This window comes from Varroa destructor, unplaced genomic scaffold, assembly GCF_002443255.2.
Source record: "Varroa destructor unplaced genomic scaffold, Vdes_3.0 BEIS01000004.1, whole genome shotgun sequence".
In the NCBI taxonomy this organism is placed as follows: domain Eukaryota; kingdom Metazoa; phylum Arthropoda; class Arachnida; order Mesostigmata; family Varroidae; genus Varroa; species Varroa destructor.
Genome location: NW_019211457.1, coordinates 38,992,642 through 39,012,345, shown reverse-complemented (window position 1 = coordinate 39,012,345; position 19,704 = coordinate 38,992,642). Strand labels below are relative to the sequence as shown.

General features: G+C 42.6%; 1 long non-coding RNA gene across 2 annotated transcripts in view; it reads right to left on the bottom strand.

Moving 5' to 3' along the window:
• Window positions 1-10,404: 10,404 nt before the first annotated feature.
• Window positions 10,405-19,704, bottom strand: part of LOC147756182 (uncharacterized) — a 40,620-nt gene continuing 31,320 nt past the window's right edge. For both annotated transcript variants that reach the window (XR_015326845.1, XR_015326846.1), the window contains 2 exons: window positions 19,522-19,684; window positions 10,405-13,150 (listed from right to left, as the gene is read on the bottom strand). This is a non-coding gene — a long non-coding RNA (uncharacterized LOC147756182). The remainder of the gene's footprint in view (window positions 13,151-19,521; window positions 19,685-19,704) is intronic.

The window sequence follows — 19,704 nt, the reverse complement described above, 5'->3', positions numbered from 1 at the left end:
GGCAGACATTTCCGACAAGGCTACCTAGCCAGCGCTATTCGTTTCCCATTTTTTGAACGCCTTCCGCCTTCCCAATGAATGACCCTTCTCCGGTGACTGTGCCAGCTACCGTGTATGCTAACAGTGAGCAAATGAATGAGCGAAAAAAACAAGCAGCAATAAGTAGCGCCCACTTTCCGGCCCAGCCTACCGCATATTTCACTGTGTACACATATGTTTAGATGTATGTATAACACGTGTGAAATATACCAGTCGAGTGAATGATCATGGTTACTGAAACAGTTAATGTTATTTACATAAAAGCAGAATCATTCATACCTACGTATCAAGTATTCTTGAAACCTTCTAGTTGTGGTCAATGCTTGTAATCATTTCGTCTCTGGGGGACATCTGGCTGATATGTAAATGTCGTTTTGACATGTGAAGCAAGTTCTTTCAATTTGGGCCACCGTTATTCCATAGGGGGATAGAAATAGCTTGTAATCGTTACGATTTTTTTAATAGTACGTTTACTTGACTACCTTATGAAAATATACTAAATAATATTACCCCTCCTCCCCCCCCCCTCCTCTCTCTGTGCTTGCAATCACATCTTGTTTCATACTCACGCCCTTTCTCAAGCACTTAATAAAAATATCCGAAGATAAGATGCAAATCCTAGTGTACGTGGTCTGCTACACACTTAAATGTCTACCTTTCGTATATTTCCTAACTAACCCTAAAAACGATCGTACAAGGAAAACTATTATATGTCGATGATACGTGCCCTAAAGGCTACGATTGCGACCTTCCTCAGCCAAATAAGATCACTATATTTCAGAATTTCAATAGAACCTTAAGAAGAGTCGTACCGCTCAGAAAGCAGGCCTGCGGAGTGGATATCGAGTTTGTTACTATAAAAAAATCCATCTAGGCCGCTCATGATAATTTTTAGATAGTTTATATGGCTTTTTAATCATTTTTTGCGTATAGACAAATAACATAGGTGTGACACCTCGACTTAAAGGTCTATAAATTTAGGTTTATAAAACTCCAACTTTTTAGATCTGTTCAAGGACAAATAATATATATAATCGGCCTTTGGTCAACTATGTAACAATATTATGTGTATATAATAATAATATTATATAATAATAGACCATGCAATGTTTTTTTTGCAATGTTAAACATCTACCATAACAGCCAGCGGTCATCGCGAGCGACAAAACCGGAATCTACACTTTGATCCGTAGTTATTTGCTCTTATATCATCAGATTATCACTCAAGCTTAAATCTATTTTTCTTTAAATTTATTTTTCATAAGATTTTCTCATCTTCTCAATAATATAGATAGCTTGAAAAGATTCATTATATCAAATTTAAATGCGTAAGTGTTAGCGAAGCGAAGGTCTTATTCCTAGGTGCAGTATAAGATCTACAATTTCACGTACTCTGCAGCTGTTGCCGTAAATGACGACGCTAAAAGTGCTACTCATTTCATATTTCCGCAAATTGAAACACTTCTTACTGGAACTTAAAGCAAGTTTGTAATGTTGGCTTGACGCGTTCTATTAACTTAGGATGACTTACTATGAGCAATAAGTTACGAGCATAAATAATTGGTTATAATTTATTGAACTGAATGTTTCATAAATAGGTTCACTTTTATAGCTTGTAGTCACGTGTTATCTTGCAAGCGTTTATACTATGTGATAGAATAGAGTCTAAATTGTAAATTACATTGCCTATATGTAATTTCTTGTAAGGCTGTGTTTATGCTACCTTATGTTACTCAGCGTCCGCGACTGACGTTGTGACTAACTCTGTGCATTTCAATTTGTAAATCCTGTATCAGGACACCGCTGTACTTATCGATAAGGACTGGTCCTGGCTAGTCTGATTAACGCGAGCGAGTCTCTTACGCGTCTGCTGATCTGGATCGAGTATGGGCTCTAAATTTCATCTCTGTTTTTTTTGTACAGCCACTCTTCACCAGATGTCCAACCACTTTAGTCGAGGAATGATACGAAGCGCCGGGCTATCTGGGCGGCCTTGGTTCTGCTACGTTGTAGCTTGTTAAATAGCGAAAGTAAGATAAAAGCTCGGATGGTCACTAAATCTAACAAACAAACTGAAATTACCATACTGACCCGGGTGTCAAAATCATCGATGGTGTGCCTCATGTGCACGAGGGTATCCGTTCGAGAGATAGATTTAGGCTAGGTCTATATTTGTTTTCGGAATTGTGCTTGCGTCCCTCTTGCACAGAGCAAGAGGGACGCAAGCACAATTCGAAAGACAATCCGCTTAGACCGTATTTGTGTTGAGGTCCAGGCGCTCCATCCTTAAGACACGGAACAGACTAACATGTTCGTCCTGGATGGATAACGGCAGGTATAGATAGCTAAATAATTAATACTACTGTGTAGCTTTGGGAAGGTTTTTTTCGTCATTAAATTGCATGAAGTGCTTGTTTTAGAATTGTTGTAGCTATGGTCGTTGTGGTTAAATTCTCTCGTTCTGTAAACCGTACGATGTGTTTCTTGTTTGTCAGCAAGTACATGGTGGTAAATTTTATGACATTTACGAGATGTTTACTCAAGATACACTCTGGTATAGATACAAGAGAGAAAGGATTACCAATTAACCCTACTTCTATTCCGTCAGAACTGGAGACAACATGGGTTTCTAGATATATACAAATGACCTAGACAGTCACATGTATATGTTTAATGTCACGTTAGCCCTTAGCTATTAATTTACAATATAAGTATTGATGTTGGTTCCCTTGAACTAATCCTTACGGAGGCACCACTTGGAAGCATTTAATTTTTGCCATTATTTAAGGTCCTTTTCTCTATTACGAGTGGAGAAAAGTAAGCAAAACAGTAACAAACTCAAAGATAGCTCTTCTCTGCGGCTAACACTTAGTAACCGTATATTATATTATTGTTGATGAGGATACAGGCATTAATGAAAATTAATATTTACAATCATCATGAATTTACCGGGGGTTGTTAGGGCATTATGCAGCACCACTCGTTTGCAAATGCTGCCTGCAACGATGATGATATCGTCCTCATTAATGAAGTCGGCAGGAACCGTCATATGCCGCCATAACAAGGTTAGGATGTCAAAAAGGCTGAAAAAGCGCATCAGCACCGCTGTGCGCGCTTTTGAACTATCGCGTAACTCGTTAAAATGATCATTCCTGCGGCCATGCTACGGTGACGCTACGCTGTTTGGTAAGCGTGTTAATTGGCCATGAAAGAGGAGTGGCTCGTGTTTTCATCTGCGTCCATTACAACGACCGCAAACAACAAACGCACGATACTGAAACAATGCCGTCCATCGTCCACCAAGCGTTTGTACAGGATTACTTTATCACGAGAAATAGCAATGAAGTCAAGTTTGTATCAGGTCGCTGTTTCGGTTTACACGATGATGAACCATGAAATGGAGGCGAGCGAAGCCGTGACCAGACCAGACCAGACCCAGATATCTGCTCCCTGCCGGTTAAATGCTCGCTTATTACTTCGGGTACTGCAGGGAAGCACGCGGCGGGAAGGGGTCCATCGACGAACTCGGTGGTCGCACGAAGATGCTAATTGATAACAAATGAAGAGGGCCAGTCAGTGGCTTATATGGCACGACAAGCTACAAGAGCAGGCGGGAGCAGCAGCTGCAATAAAAGACAGCGGACGTCAACAAAAGCAGCGGTCGACACCGGTATGGAACAGGATAAACGACCCATGGCCAAAAAGAACAGAAGCCAACAGCAACGCCATCACTACCAGCAAATAAGACACGATGCACAGCGACACTGCACACTGCAAGGGGTGTACAAGCGAAAAGAATGACGATGACAATAAAACTGTTAAAGAACCATCACCTATCATCTGAAGAAGAAACCACTATGAAGAGTGGGCATCGTTTCTTCAGCGGCCTCTAATTGTTGTTGGTGCCGCAAAAAAAGGCGCTGGAAGAAGAGGTTGACTCAGAGGTGCTGCAAAAATTGCAAGCAGAAAGAAAGAAAGAAAAGACTATACAATGAATGAATGGAGGTACTTCAGCGAGTTACCATTCAACTGGGTACAAACAACAAGGTAGGTTTCGACCCAGACGCTCTACACAACGAGTTGTATTCGTCACGCCAAAAATAACATTATCTCCATCCGCTGTCAGCAATTTTATGTGAGCACCGAAGAACTCCAGAGACTAATCCAGCTCAATTTTTGCCGGTACCTGTATGGCTGAATGAGCTGACTTCTAACTTACTTGCTATCATTGGATTTGACGCTGCTATTAAATTGTCCGGAAGTTCTGCGATCAAGGAGCGGTGTAAACTGTTGGAACAGGACGTCGCAATGCGAGATCTTCTTGGAAAAGCTCGACTCATTCAAAAAGAGTGAATTTCTTTCTAGATGTAACCTGTAACTTTCTTCGCGAATTTCACCGAGCATAGTAAAAAAGCAAGTTATCAAATAACGAAGTGCTGCCACATCCGCCCGTGTATTCCTTGTGCTCCGATAGAGTCAATGTCATTGATAACAATGAAACGGGTAAATATTTATAATAATTGCTTTTTTCATTTTTAATAAAGATATATACGTATAGAAGCAAGAACTTAGCAATCGCGCAACAAATTGATGGACTTTCAAGAGGAACTTCTGGATCTACGTGCAACAGATCTTGAGATCTTTCTGTATGCTTTTTTATATCATAATCGGATCCTTTGGTGCCCTTCTATATATCAACACTATTTGCTTTATGTAAAAAATTATGGTTGTATGTTTTTCTTTCGAATGTTAGGAAAAGCTAGGTCTTCACCGAAAACGCGTATAATGTTGGCATAGGGCACGAGAGTAATGTTCTGAAGCCAACTTGTTAGACTTCTACAAATGGTCATAGAATATAAAAAGTGTTTGTGTTTTCGAATAACTACCCACTTACTTTTAATGTAAAATGTGCTCTTGAATTATTGGGGGCTCTAGGCTTAATAGATTAAAGCACTGTTTAGGTATAAACTGAAGTTTGACATATAAGCATGCTTAAGAAAATGTTCCTCGCCATCTCTGTTCCTTTTTAAAAGTGCCTTGCCACTTTCTCAAATCTTGCTGCACAGCTTTCCAAGTGTGGCTGGCTTTCAGTTGCCCCCGTAGCGCAGCGGGGAGCAAAGTGTTAATTTTGATCTCCCTGTTTTTTTTTTTCTACTCACCTCCGAAATCCGTTGCAGAATTATTTATCAAGCCTCTGTAGGACTAAACGAGCCGCTTCGAGGCTTCACTTGTCAATGACCAACACCTTCCAGCTATCTGATCAAATGGCGGCATTTTTTATGTAGGACTGTATAAGTGGTACCCCTTCTATCATTCATGGGTTTTTAATATAATATCAACCATTTTAGGCTTATTTATATCTATATATAGCTAGGCTATCAATTAGACTGGAGAAGAGAACAAAATTAGCCAGACGGATGAGAAGCGGAAGATTGTCTGGTCCGGTGGTTTTATTTGTATTTTAATTCCTATTATATATATATTGTATGGTAAACTAGAGAAGTGCACAGACAGACCAGATGACTCAGTAGGGGAATCTGCCAGTATATACAGGTCGTTTATAATTTCTATATGATGTCGTGTAATAGTTATCTACAGGGTTTTGGCCGTTGGCAACCTAACAAAGCAGAAAGGCCTATCTCTAAATCAGTCTTTTCGAACTGAACGCTTCCCCTTTCTATTTACTATGCATAGCTTCGCCCGATTAACCACTAAAGAGCAGTTATGTTCAGCACCGTAAAAAAGTACTCTAAAGTACTCGATCTTGCAGTATCCTTGATGGAGACAATGCTACGACGCTGATTAGAGTCCACGGCAAGCCCACACGTAATTATTAGTGCAACGTATTTACCATAGAAAAGACGATATTTTTGACGGCCCACAAAGTGGCAACTATTTATTTCTAATCGTACTGTACTACATGAGTCAATCTATATACCTGTATGATGTTGGAGAACGTCCGCTGCTACACCCTGTTGAAAGAGATAAGCGCTGGTAATGACTCCCTCTAATATCACTGCAGACCGGTTTTACAAGAAAAGGTGACCCCTGCCAACCGGGGGGATGTTGATACCCTGTCATTCGACGAAGCTCCAATTGTCGAGAAGGATAACTTATTGTGTCTTCTTATCTGGCTGACAACCGTCCCTTTGCTTATTTTCTTATTTTAGACTTCGAACCAAAACACGTTCGAATTATCTTCATTTTCTAGTGGCCCATTCGTTTTTAATTGAGCGTTCGTAAATATAGACCTGTGCGTTTTATGTAGCAAAACTTGTGCCAATTAATATCGTTTATAAACGTAGACATTTTTACCTATATTGTCGCTGTTTCCAGAACTGCTTTTCCTTCGCTGTCTCGTTATCAAAATTTGACGATGTGTGAAGGAAACGGTTTGATAAAAAGATCTATCAAGGATAACTCTAAGACCCGTGCGAGTCTACCTCGATAGGACATCATTTTCCTATACACATGTTATGATACATCCTTGGGATATAGATCAACTCGTCTACGAGAATGGCGCCAATGTTGCACCTCATTTAAATAAAATCGAGTTTTGCGGTTTTAGAGAGAGGCCACTTAAAATATGATGCGCGCTTAGACTTCGTCGCTTTCAAATATATTCCCTTTCGGCCCCTATATATTATACATACATATATATTTCAGGCTACTAGAAGGACGAGTCATGCGTATCACATGACCACAAGAATGAATCGCGCCCACGAGCCCAGAGGACGAGATGATCCTTTAAGTATCTACTCCGTGGGTGTCCGTTCACTGGGCCTAAGAAAAGTAGGATACCAAGTGTGTCTATATATATAAATATAGGCCGTCCGCTTGCATGTGTCGCATAGGTCGCCGCTTTCTAACAGGAATCAAACTACGAGGAAGCTGATGGAAAAAAGGGACAGGATACAGCCGTTAAGGCGGCTGGGGTATATTTGGCGAATTTAAAAGTGCGTTCCAGCTTCGATTATGCTGAGACACAGCCGTTGTCAAAAATTTGGCTGCTACAGCGCCCACCGGAGCGCCCGCCACGACTAGCTCACCCACTTGCCTGCGCCCTCGCTAGGTATATCTATCTGTATTTGTGTGTATAGCACAACGTAACTCGTTCAACGAAACCCGACTTCTTGCAGGGTCCACTGGTCTCTTCGCGGCGATCACGTGCCGAAGATCAACTCTTGCCCGAGGCTTAACAGTGCTCATCATTCTTGCATCATGGTGCGATCTGGGACTGTCGGAACACGGAAGAAACCTTTGGCAAGCGGTTTTTGCAAAGCGGTACTGCCCCGAAAACGATCAGGCGACTGTTGTTGCCCCATCGTCTTTGCTGTTGATGTTGATGCTACTGTCGCTGCCGCCGGTCGTTATGTCTTCACCGTCGTAGGCTTGCAGGTTATATTGAAAAACTAGGTTTTCAATCGAGATAGAAATGTCTCAGGATCATTATTTGGCGACGTGTAAACTATACTGTACGGGCATTCGTACCGATATACACTGTTCCGAGTTGAATTCATTGGTCGAAATAGGCCCCAAGACGTAGACGAATCGCTGAGGTCGAAACGGTGATCACGCCATTGGTTGGCCTTCTGATCTATTCATGGCAGCATTCAGATGATGTGAAATTGTCAAATAATGATAAATAAATAAATAAGGTTCTAAAGAAAGGCACAAAACGCAGGAGGACTGTGTCCTTTCAGTAATAATGTAGCGGCTGGGTTGACAACAGTTAGTGTAATCATTCGACCTTCCTTTCATACGTTTTATGAATATTGTACATGTTAAAACTATAAATTGTAACATCTTTTAGAAAGTTCATCACTCTTATAAGCAATGAGATTGCTTTTGATCTTGAAGAACTAGCAAAAGGCATTAAGTTTATAAGTGCTATACTGTATTGCATCTGATCGTAGCAGGGTTTACTGGAAAAAGTTCGTATGCAACCTAGGTATTAGGAATACGTGCATATAACACGTTCGGATACTTTGTGAATCGTTGTTGACCCGATATCCATTGTAACGAAAGCATATTAGACACTCAGTTTAACGCTGGGTAGGCCTAGAACCGTCTCACGCATTGGTTCGGACTTAGAATTTGATACACTCATTTTAAGAAGCTGCCTTCCAAAAATGAATAGGGCGGGAAGGCTTATTTTAAGGAATACATGTTTTTATAAAGGTCAAATACAAATGAAACGCAGAGTCAGCATAGATGTTGACGTGTTGCCTAGCTAAAATATTTCGATATCTGTGTAAATATTGAATGCTTTATTCTGAATCGTACCTCGCTCGCTTGATCTTTCGTTCTGTTTGAAGGACGGCGCTCGTTTGCTTGGGCCGAAGTGACAGCGAACCAGGGTTCCGATTGCATCGGTCTATCCGTATAGACGCTGCGAAGGAAGGCGTCCATTTAAAAAGCGACACGTTGCGCAGGTGCTATGGTCTCGCCGTTCGCTTACGGCAGCATAACGCTTCCTTCGATGGTGCCGATTGCGCATTCGAATTTGCATGCGGATCTGTTTGGCGCCGATGCGGTCAGACAACAGCAGAATTGAGCCTTCGATGCTCCCGAAATACGGCCATCTCCAAGGTGAAAAACTATAGGCGCCTCTCAACGGTACGACAGAAGAGAATGAAGATGGAAAAAAAAAAAAAGAAAGCGGAAAATACGCTTCGTACGCCATTGAATCGGGAGTACATTCTATATGTTCAAGTGATGGGCGGCAGCATTCGAAACTTTATGCGGCCTCGAACACATCGTCACGCGTGCACCCGCGCTATTGCTAAAAAACACAACTCTCAGAGGAGCCGGCTGATTGATCGCTGTTTAGAATAGCGATTCAATCGATATTTACTCGAAGTGTGAAAAAACCAAAAACGGAGAGATAAGGTGAGATCGAACTCATTGTCTCGGTAAGGTAAACAATGTGGTGGCGGTAATAATGCTATCATGTGTGTTAGGAGTACAGTTGAAAAAGAAAAAGTATGGTGGAGGTGGCTAGTTGTTTGTCCTTGGACGCCTTTAAGATCGTGAAGGACAGCGTAAGTCTACTTGGACACACATATATTATAGCCTAGTACTACTGAGCGACTATGAAGCTGTAAACCCTTCAGATCGTCCCTTTTAACCGTTCGCATACTGGCCATTGTCTATCAATATCTATGCAAAATGACGACTGCCCCTTTGTTATTAGAATTATTGGCCGGGCATGGTGGAAATATCCACCGGGATAAGGAGAACAGGTCGCACGGGTTGACGATGAAGTGCGTCGCCTCTGGTACGCCATTGGGATGCGGACAGCTGACTGCTGTTGGCGGTTAGCGGAAAAGTGGCCGATTTATCTACTCTGAATAAATAAAAGTCATCCTAAACAGATAACATTATCTCGGTATCAATATGATCTGTCAGGAAAGGTTCTTTTCCTACCAATTCCTGATAGGTTTTTGCAGGCTAGGCGCCTAAGATATCGTATAGATCAGATCCTTTCACCCATGGCCTAGTAGTTCATATCTTGATCATAGTTGTTGATGTGTGTACGTGGAGAAAATCGATGGTAAGGAAATCAGTGGGCTAGATGCTCCACGAATAATGGTATGATTTCGTTCCTCAAACGCGAAACAGGGAAACTTCACCGAATTCGTGCTGAAGTACGTTGACACCTGAATATAATAATAATTATTATTCACGTACTGATTTTAAGTGGGTCGTAACTGCTTCAAATACCCCCTATAAACATGCGATGTAAAACAGTAAAATGTGGGCTAGCCTGACATGAATGAAATGTGTATTGGCTTCATGTGTCGTTCATGCCACACCCTAGTCTATCTCATCTGTATCTAAATGATTGGCAATGAAAATGAGATAAGATTAATCACTATGTTACAAATATCAACCTTCAGCGCTGTGTTATATAGTATAGAAAAGCACGGAATGACCGTTGTGCTAAGTTTCGTTAAAAACACTTGTGGGGCTGGGTTATGTAGTTTATTGAATAGGACGTCTGCATGCTGAACAAGAGAGCCTTCTTTGTTAGGAGGGAAGCAAAAGTGTACCAATGTAAGAGAAGGGGTCGTCGTCGTCGTCGTCGTCAGCCGATTTCGCAATTGACAGCCACAGGGTTTCAACAAACTGCCTTTTGATCGGTTTGCCTACCCTTTACCCCCTATCCCTCCTCAACCCACCACTTAACTTGACCCGTTTGCAACCGGAAATGGTCTCGAAACTGAAGTTGGCAATCTGCTACCACCATCGAAAAGGAAGCCGTTCGAATATCACTGCAAGAGTTCCGTTTCACGTATAGTTGGATGTGTTGAATCATGCCACAGCTGTAGATCGAATTTAGCTTACGATTGAAACAACGTTGTCCACATAAGCCGACGGATTCTATACATCGTATAATATCATCATGGTCGCTTTATTTAAGAAATCACAATATTACACATGATGTTGCCGGTGATAAATACGGAAATTGCTTGAAAGAACTCATCGTTCAGGTAGCTACATGTCTATTTTCTGTGAAATAGAAATTTTTTTGCCTACAGCATATATATATTGGATATGTTATCTTGCTATTATGTCTATGCTATGATTAGGTTTACTGCCTTTAGAGACTAATTCTACTATTCCTTAATTGGAACGGACGTACGCGTATAGTTATTAGAATTATTTTTAGTTATTTGTAGCGTGGGGCTCGACGAAGCTATTAGGAGCGTCCGAACTGGGTAGCAGTGCTGTGGAATGAAAAATATTAAGATGGTACACTTTTTTCAACTAGTAAATCGTTACGAAATATATTGCCTCATCTCTGTTCATCGATGATTCAGAAAGTTCCGTATTGTCAAACAGAGGCGTGCGTTAGTTACGGTCCCGCATAGACCGTGTTTCAGTGATGTAACGTATTTATCCCCTTTAACTTCCTTTGAACTTTCGTTCCCTGAAATACAGGTGAGTTCTGACTGTGTCAGCGGCGCATCGACGTCACTGGTAAAAGCTACCGTGATGGAGTTGTAATAGAAAGGTCGTGTGTCGAGAAGTTGAACCAAACGTTAGGGGTAATACGCCGACTCCACCGTTAAGTATTTCATCAAACTGCTGGCTTCTTACAGTACGAAAGGAGGTGTTTATGGAACCTAGACCATCACGTGTTCCTGAGCTGCCAAATAGGTATAAAAATTTCACAACGGCAAGAGTTCTAAGCAAATGACTTTTTTGTGTAGCCGAGGTATATGGTTTATCGGCTTTCGAATCTCTAAATAGTATTTTTTTAAATTTAAGAATTTATTTCTCGGTATCTTTTGGTTTTTCTACTGTATCGCAAACTGCCAGGCTTTACAGGTAGTTCTTCCTAGAAACTTTGAAAATTCGAAATTATGGATTAGACAACATTTTAGAGGCATATGTTATTCTCTCTCTCTCTCTCTCTCTCTCTCTCTCACACACACTTAATATATATATATATATATATATATATATATAGATAAAGTGATTCGACACTAGCTGACACTTTCTCTTTGCAAGATCGTACCGAAAGTATCAGAGGGCCTGGTAGAGATTATTGTACAGATACCAACTTCCAAGGTTTTGTAGGCAATGGCTCTACGATGATCAGCTTTGCTTGCAAATGGCACCGTCTACGATATTTGTACCTTCTACATTTTCTGCCATATTATTATTATTTTCGATATTTGTACTACGACGTGTAGCAACAATAGGCTCTTCGATGGCAAGTAAAACATGTCGCGTCGTTGAACCATCGGTGGGATCTATTTACAAGTATGTGTAGCAATTGCTTTTATTCTCCAATAGACTTTATAGATATATCGATTCTGATCCGATGGTTATTTCAATCATTTTTATAAGTAAGAATCTACCACCTCAAAGTTGACTGCAAATGTTCGAATATCCTGTAGAGTTTTAATTGGAGAGATGCTGTGCTAAATTGTTGTTGCGTGAAACTTGTGTTCAGTTGTAGGTAACTGGAAATTTCCGTCTCAGGTCTTCGCTGCAACTAATCTCTTATTTATTTCTTTCTCGTAGCTTATTTATTACTTTCTCTAAAACAATAAAGTTTCAAGTGGATTTCTACATAGCGGTAGTAACGAAGGACAAAGATACATTGTAGATATGTACATGTTGTGTGTGACCCGTCTGTTGTCCTAATCGATCCCTATACAAGGACCATCGCTCACGTGTATCATCGAATACTGAGTCACGTAGCAGGTTTTCGAGTCACGGCTCCTAGTTAAGGTTTTTTTGACAGTATTAAAAAGACTGGCTAGATAGAAGTTTTATTCTCTACCACTGAAGCATTTTACCTTGTCACCAACACTCCAACCCGATATAACCTGTATTCAACAAACTAACCTCGTTGACTTTCTACTGTAAGTTATATCTACATTATATCGTAAATGTATATACTTTTTATCACTACTTCATCTGCTTGTCATAACTCTTGCTAGGCGTCTCTATTTTCTTGCGTGCCTGCTAACGCTTCCCTTTCGGGAAGACGCCGGCGTAAGCAGTGACAATAGCAAATTATTTTGTGGTGTTTTTTTCAATATCGACAACGAACGACAGATGATTGTTATTATTAAAAAATGTAGCAACGTTGCCGTCTGCCATGCTGAGTAGTTTTCTAATCCGACATCAGATTAGAAAATAATAAAGAAAAAGATTAAAAATAATAATAATAATAGATAAGAATAGAAGACAACGCAACAGGTGATTAAGACAGCAGCAGCGAAGGCGACCCATCGCTATCGATGCACCAGCGACTAACCTCACAACAGAAAAATACAGAATAGATCCAACGGGGATAGAATTAGTGATCATTGTTATCACTCGCTGTCATCAGCGATGATCACCACCATTATCAGGGCTAGCTGGTTGGATATCTATCTGAAGGCCTACGGCATCAGGAAACATCTTCATCCGGTTCAGGAGCGGATGATAAACACAAGCAGAAAAACTGCCACGATAACGAATCCGACAGGACCGTCTGTCTATGGCGTCTGTAAATGGACGACAGTCAATTAGTTCAGGTCAACACTGAAATTCTATAACTGCAGCACCAACGTTGACAAGCTATTAGCTAAGACGTTAATGGCACCTGAAAACACAGTAAAAATAAAATTGTTGTTATTGCAGATAATTTTGTAATAACTATTGTTTTGTTTTTACGCCTTATAGTAGAACTCCATACGAAGATTGGTATGATCCATATATAGATTGTAAAGCTAGCCCTGTAAAGAGCCGAGCCCAGAGAAAATAGAATATATGAGCCTTTGCTTTTCAGCAACGGCTCAGTCTAACGTAGTACTAAGCGGATGAAAGGGTGGGACTACCTACACTTTAATTTGAATAACGACAGCGCTTGAGTTTTCTCCAGCTGCAATAAATAGTCCACTAGGTAGTATGTGGAGGTACGTCTAGACTGATCTTTAGGAGTTGATGCAAGACCATGATGAAGCTCTCGGAGAATCATTGCAGTAATAACGAAACGGCCATTTTGTGGAAATTATCTCTTAATAAATAACCTATGTTCACCATTGTTCAGTATCGATTGTTTTTTGCCACTATCTAACACTAAGCAACAACGCTGATGTGCAAATAGTTACATGTACAAATGCCACTTATTTTCCTGTCCGGCTACTACAACAACACTACAAGCGTCCTTGAGCCCTGTTTATACAAATTTTATAGCTAGGGCAACTACGACAGAGAATATATATTTCTGTAAGCGGGCCAGTCCCTGGCCTTCTGTTTGCTCGATGGCTGAGATTCGTAAGGAACGCGCCCTGTCCTCGTCCTCCCGCGTCATGTACCTATTGGTCCACTAACTAGTGGCCATCTATCATGGCTTGATGCCTTATATCTGCACGCCTGCAAGGACCTGCTAACAACAGCGGCAGCGCAAGTCCGGGACCGCTTCTGCAAACTCACATTGCTCATTGATGGACAGTAGTTTACGCGAGTCTGCACCGGTTGTTGTTGCCTTGGCAGACAGGACCAGCCGTGGTATGGCGGTGAAAAGCCAGGACACCGCAGCACTTAGTTCCCCCTCTGGTCCTTTTCCTCCATGCCGACCATTGACTATCGCCGAGGTTAGCGGATGAATGAACGAGAGTGCTAAAGATTCGCTAGCTTCCGCGCTCTCTGTCGTCGTTCCTCGTTTTCTAGCGGCGTTCACCTCTCGGACCCGTCAACGAACGCGACGAATTATCGACACTGACTTCGATCCTTTTGGCTGGTCGGTCGCTGCTGGTGGGTATGATCGTCGCGTTGGGTGCGTCGTATACGATTGCACGGGCCGCCGGCCATATGATCGCACTGGACATCGGGAGTGTAGTAGAAGACCAGCAGCAAGCAGAGCGACCTGCATGTGGCGAAGACCTCGGTAGCGGCGGCTACGATGGATGCTCCAGGATCTGCTGGTGACGCCTGACGAACGAGCGTAGGCAGAGAACAACAGCAGCAGTTCACCAGCGGTCTACCTCATCTCGAATATACCCTGCATATGGTAAGAGTACCTTACAGCGTACGCCATTCGTTTACCACTATCGGCCTTACCCAGAACAGAATGTGGGGTACAAATAGGGGGACAGCACACGGTGAACGCATTGGCCGCATGCTGAGCAGCAGCATTTGTCCGATTCACCTTCCAATGAACCAACAACTGACCGACCATCCACCCTGGGCTCGGTAATTGTGCTATCTATGATGCTCATGGTGATGACGATCTTCGTGATGGTGCTGATGACAAGACAACAAGAGGCTAGCTAATGTGATGGGTCGATAACAAACGAGAAAAAGTTGAGTAGTCAAAAAATACTGTGCGGAACATCTGACAGTATATGATATATAAATACAACGACCGCGGTGAAGGAAATTGAGTCTATTTCTTACAGCTTTGTGGCTGTACGTGGGGTAAAGTAAGTTTTTCTAGTAATAAGCAGAAAACTTTGTAGTTTCCCATTGCCAATCTATCTGAATAAGACTTTATCGATCGCATACATAGGATAATCATATGGTATCTACTGGTAGTTATCGTATCAATAGTCAGTTCCCTCTGGAGGGATAGTAGCTCCTTTACGTGCTTCTTTTGGCGTAACACTTATGCGAAATGACAATTTTCACCAAGCAGATTTTGACAATAATAAACAGTCAAGCGTAAGATAAATCAATGGCAAGAATCTACATTTGCAAAAGTGGTCAGTGATAGCTTTTGCTGTTAGCAACAAAAATGGCGGCCGAGGGAGCCACAATTGTGATAGAGGCAAACACGAAACCACGCCGCAGATCAGATCAGCAATAAGATCAAGTACAAGAGATGGGGCACCCACAATCACTGCCACTGCAGTAAGTATGCTGGCGTTTGCGGCCACTGAGATTTCTGGTAACGTTGGTAAACAGCCTCCTGATGACTTATTGCCCACTCCCACCCAGCGTTCGATATAACTTTTGCCTACCAAGCGTGAATCTCAGTGGAAACGAATTTGCAATTGCGGTAGACAAACGAATTCGTTGCTGGCGCTGGCCGGCATCTATCCAAGCATCCGTACCATGTATACTAGTAGGCATTGCATTGTGGATACAAAACACATGGGTACTAGGGGATGCGGGGGTGACAGCGGGGTCGGTGAATGGTCGTTACTTGAAGAGCTCCACCGATCGCTGCTGCTTAGCATGGCCTGGTGGACTTTGTGGGAATTCGAAACGGTCGATTGCATTTTCCTTTGCGCGCGCTCAGCGCGCGCGCGCGCCCGTAGTTAGTCTACGGTGGATGGCCATGAAGACCACCCACCATCACTTTTAGCCTGGCCATCGCTGTTTTCCCCGATGCTAACGCCGCTGTTGCGACTGCCGCTTGCAAATGGAAATTTTATCGGATGGAGGTATTGCCTCTATTGCCTCGGGTGACACGCCAGGTTTTGGCTGCCAAGTAAGCTCTCCACGCCGAAATATGTATTCCAAAAGTCGTTGGCAGGCAAACTTTTCTAAACTTCAAATATTTAACAAAATGCTCGCTTATTTAGCTGTGCGTGTTTGTAATATTTTGTCACTCGCTTTTGAAAGCAGAGCAGGTGTTAATTTTTAATTAAAAATAAAACTGCTCGAATACGGAAAGGGTAGGATAAAACGGTATGGTTAATATGTGTTCCGCTAAAAGGCTTCTCGACCTGCTCAGTGCTCTCAGCTATCTTCGCTAGACAAAAAAAAAACAGAAACTTAAACGCTGATATCGGCAACACCCTGTCCTCTGAATTTATTACGGCCTGTGAGCAACTTATTACGGCCTGTACGGCAATGAGTTCAGAGTCTATCAAATAGCAAAATAGTTGATGTGACAAGTTTCTAATATTCGTAATACATTCTCATGTTAACTTCACTCAGTTCTTCTAGTCCAATATTATAGGCACTCTGATAGATTTTCACGGAATGGAACACAGCGTTCTCTTTCGACTGAACTGAGAAGTGACCAAAATTCTAACCACAGCATATCTAAAAAAGAGAAGTTGAACAATCGTCACTGGAGTCCGATTTTCAGAATAGGGTTACAGTAACGTAAGGTCAGTGACTCAAAAGCGTATCGGCGATTTACCGAAAGGGTATCATAGGATACCCCTTCGGGGTAACTGCATGGAGAAAATCGAAATGCGACAACAACGATAACTATAACGGGGCAACGGGGGTGGTGCGATAGGATTGTACAACAACTGTGCTAAGTTCAGATTCAGAGGTCGGACTTGACGGGAAACAGATGAGTACGACAATGAAGCTGGATTACTGTAGGCAACACGGACACAAACGCTGTGCATATCTGAAGCTGTCCTTTGCCACATAGGTTGATCGGAAATAATGAGCCGATCCCGATATTAATTGATGTTCCATACCTTTACATGCTTACATATTTTATATGCTAACTTAACATGCACTCTTATCGCAGCTTTTAATTTAGAAATACCGAACTACCTCTTTAACCGACAAAGGTGATTCATCGTTCGTTTGCGATCGGCATGCCATAACCTACCTTTCGTCCGCTCGCTCGTGGACATTAGCTTTGCCATTTAGAGAGAGATTGTGTCGTCGACGATGTATCTCTATATTATCATTCCTACATACACTACACACTGACGAGGCAAGGTCTTTTCTACAACGAAATCATCTCCGGTTGATCTTATTCCCCTTCAGATCGTTCTCGCTTTTCCTTCCTAGTCCCAGTCATTCAGTGATGTTGAGTGAACTGAATGTCCATATCCTTTGATCTCTTCTGGTCCATTTAGTCGAACCAACAAAGAGTAGCTGATGCCGGTACCGTCGCACTGGCAGGGCCGCCAGCGGCTCGGCCTGTAAGGAGTACACTCTTCGTCTTACCTCGTATCACCACACGCACGCACGCACGCACGCAAATGCACACACACACACACACACACACTCATCGAAGCTTCACTGCGGCTGCTGCATCGATGAGTTGTGGTGCCTCGCTTAGGCAGCGCGGTCTCACACTCCAACACCTTCGGCGGTTCATCCCGCAAGTCGCAGTCTCGCAGTCGACAGCGACAGCAGAGTTAGTTCGTCCTCTCTTCATCGGAGCAATGTGCCCAGTTCTAAGCCACATGTGGCGATCGGTGGATCGTGAATGGCGAAAGTTGATGTTGCCTGTACATCGTTCGCTTATGTGCGCCGTCCGCAAGGCGACACATCTCGTTTAGTGAGTTAGCCGCGATATCGTTTTGTAGTAAGCCGCGTGCAGTCCGGGCGCCCTTTTGACTCCTTCGGGCCGTGCATACTGTGCATGCCGATCCTTTTGCTCCCTGCAGCAGTGCCTGAGGATCCAATGCGCGTGCCCATAGCGCCACTTCTCGCGCTCTCTTTCAGGACCTAAGGGTGTCGGTATTGGCCGGAGCCCTTTGAGACGAGCGCTCTACGAAGTTTGTTAGATTCTTCTGGCTCTGGGCCACCGACACGGTGAGAGCGCGCGAGAAAACGCGAGTCGAAGCAAGTTTTGTTTTTTTCACTCGTGCACCTCCATTGTCTCGTGGACGCCTGTACGCGCCGGTGTCTCAGATGTCTTTGCTCTTCTCTCCCCATCACTCGCCTGCAGCGGTGGTGCGATATCGTCACAAAGAGCTCAATGAAGCGCGCAACCTTGCGGCCGCGATGGTGCCGACTGATCGTTCGTACCGCCGTCCTACGTTAGAGTAAAGACCATTCAACATAAGCGTACTTCTATAAACAGACACCTCTATACTCAGTTGCTTGTGTCTTGGGTGGTCCCCCAGGGGTCAAGACACGATCCAACTGAACTGTCTGGCAATGGGCGCCGAACAGTGGGTCCCTGTGGTTTGTACGTCGAGAATGCTTACTACGGGATAAGCTTACTGGAGTTAATAGTGTTTGTTATTTAGGCTGTATTGCCTACGAGTATGCCTTCAAGTAGTTAAATGTTTTTGAAAAATTTTTAGAATCTAGCCTCATATGATCAAACGGTTACTAAACTAATACGCTTACGCGGAGCACTGCATCTGCCACTGTCTAGACGTACGATTCAGATATTTAATGATCACTGATAAAGACGCATTGATTAAGAAGTAGGTGACGATGGACGTGCTCCGAAGGGCAATAGCTCGTATAAATGGCTACTCTGTCGAGCTACACAGTTTGTTTTTTCTGCAAACCGAAGTTCCGTGATAGCTACATCAAAGTTGTGTCGAACACCTCGCCAGCAGTTAATGCCAGGCCACAGCAACGAAACTATTATATGGGCAACTGTTCCGCTCCAATCCCGAGTTGCCGACTTGAGCAAAAATTAAACTTTTATTTAGACTAGCTGAAAAATAACGGAAAGTTCTCATAAACGATTGAAGTTGTTAACACACTGCATTTAATCGAGGTAATAGGATTAAGTTTCGCACCTCAATATTTCGTACATGCGTTTTCACTATACAAATGCTCAAAACATTCATAGATTCAAGTCTTATCTCTGTGTTTTGTTTCGTTTTCGACAGATCTATTCAACCGTTGCCTTCGTGTCTATCGGCTGATCGTTGTTTCGACTGATGCGACCGACTGGGCTGCGCACGAAGGCAATCCTCTGGTGGGGCCAATATATCGACTAGTTCTTGCCCCCTGTTGCTGTCGTCGCGCATAGTGTAGTCTTTTTTTTTTTTTTTTAATAAACACATGACCAATCGAATCCACGTGGGAGATTTACGCCAATGACGAGATGCTGACAAAGAGTGAATAAAATTAAGGAGAAACGTTGTATGCTAGTATATCGACGACACAGTTATTATACCAAAGAGATTATTCACTGAGTAGGTTTTTTTTTTGTTATGATCAAGCCTCCTTTAATGAATTTAACTGATGTTCGAAGGCAATCAGTCGGATCTCTCCTATTCGAAACAATGAGCTTCAAACAAACTAAAGTACGTTATTATAATAGTTATCCTTTAGAAATACAATGTTTGATGTATATACCGTTTCGTCGATTAATGGTTTGCTCGTTTCTTTCGTTAGCTGATATGCCGCATAGAAAGTTATAGAACTGCTCCCTTGTCCTCCGCCGTGTGCTGTTACTTCACGAGGTGTCAGTTTCGCGGCAGCTGAAGTCGTAAAGGTAGACGATGGCATCGGATTAGAACTGCAGCAAAACAAGTAGCA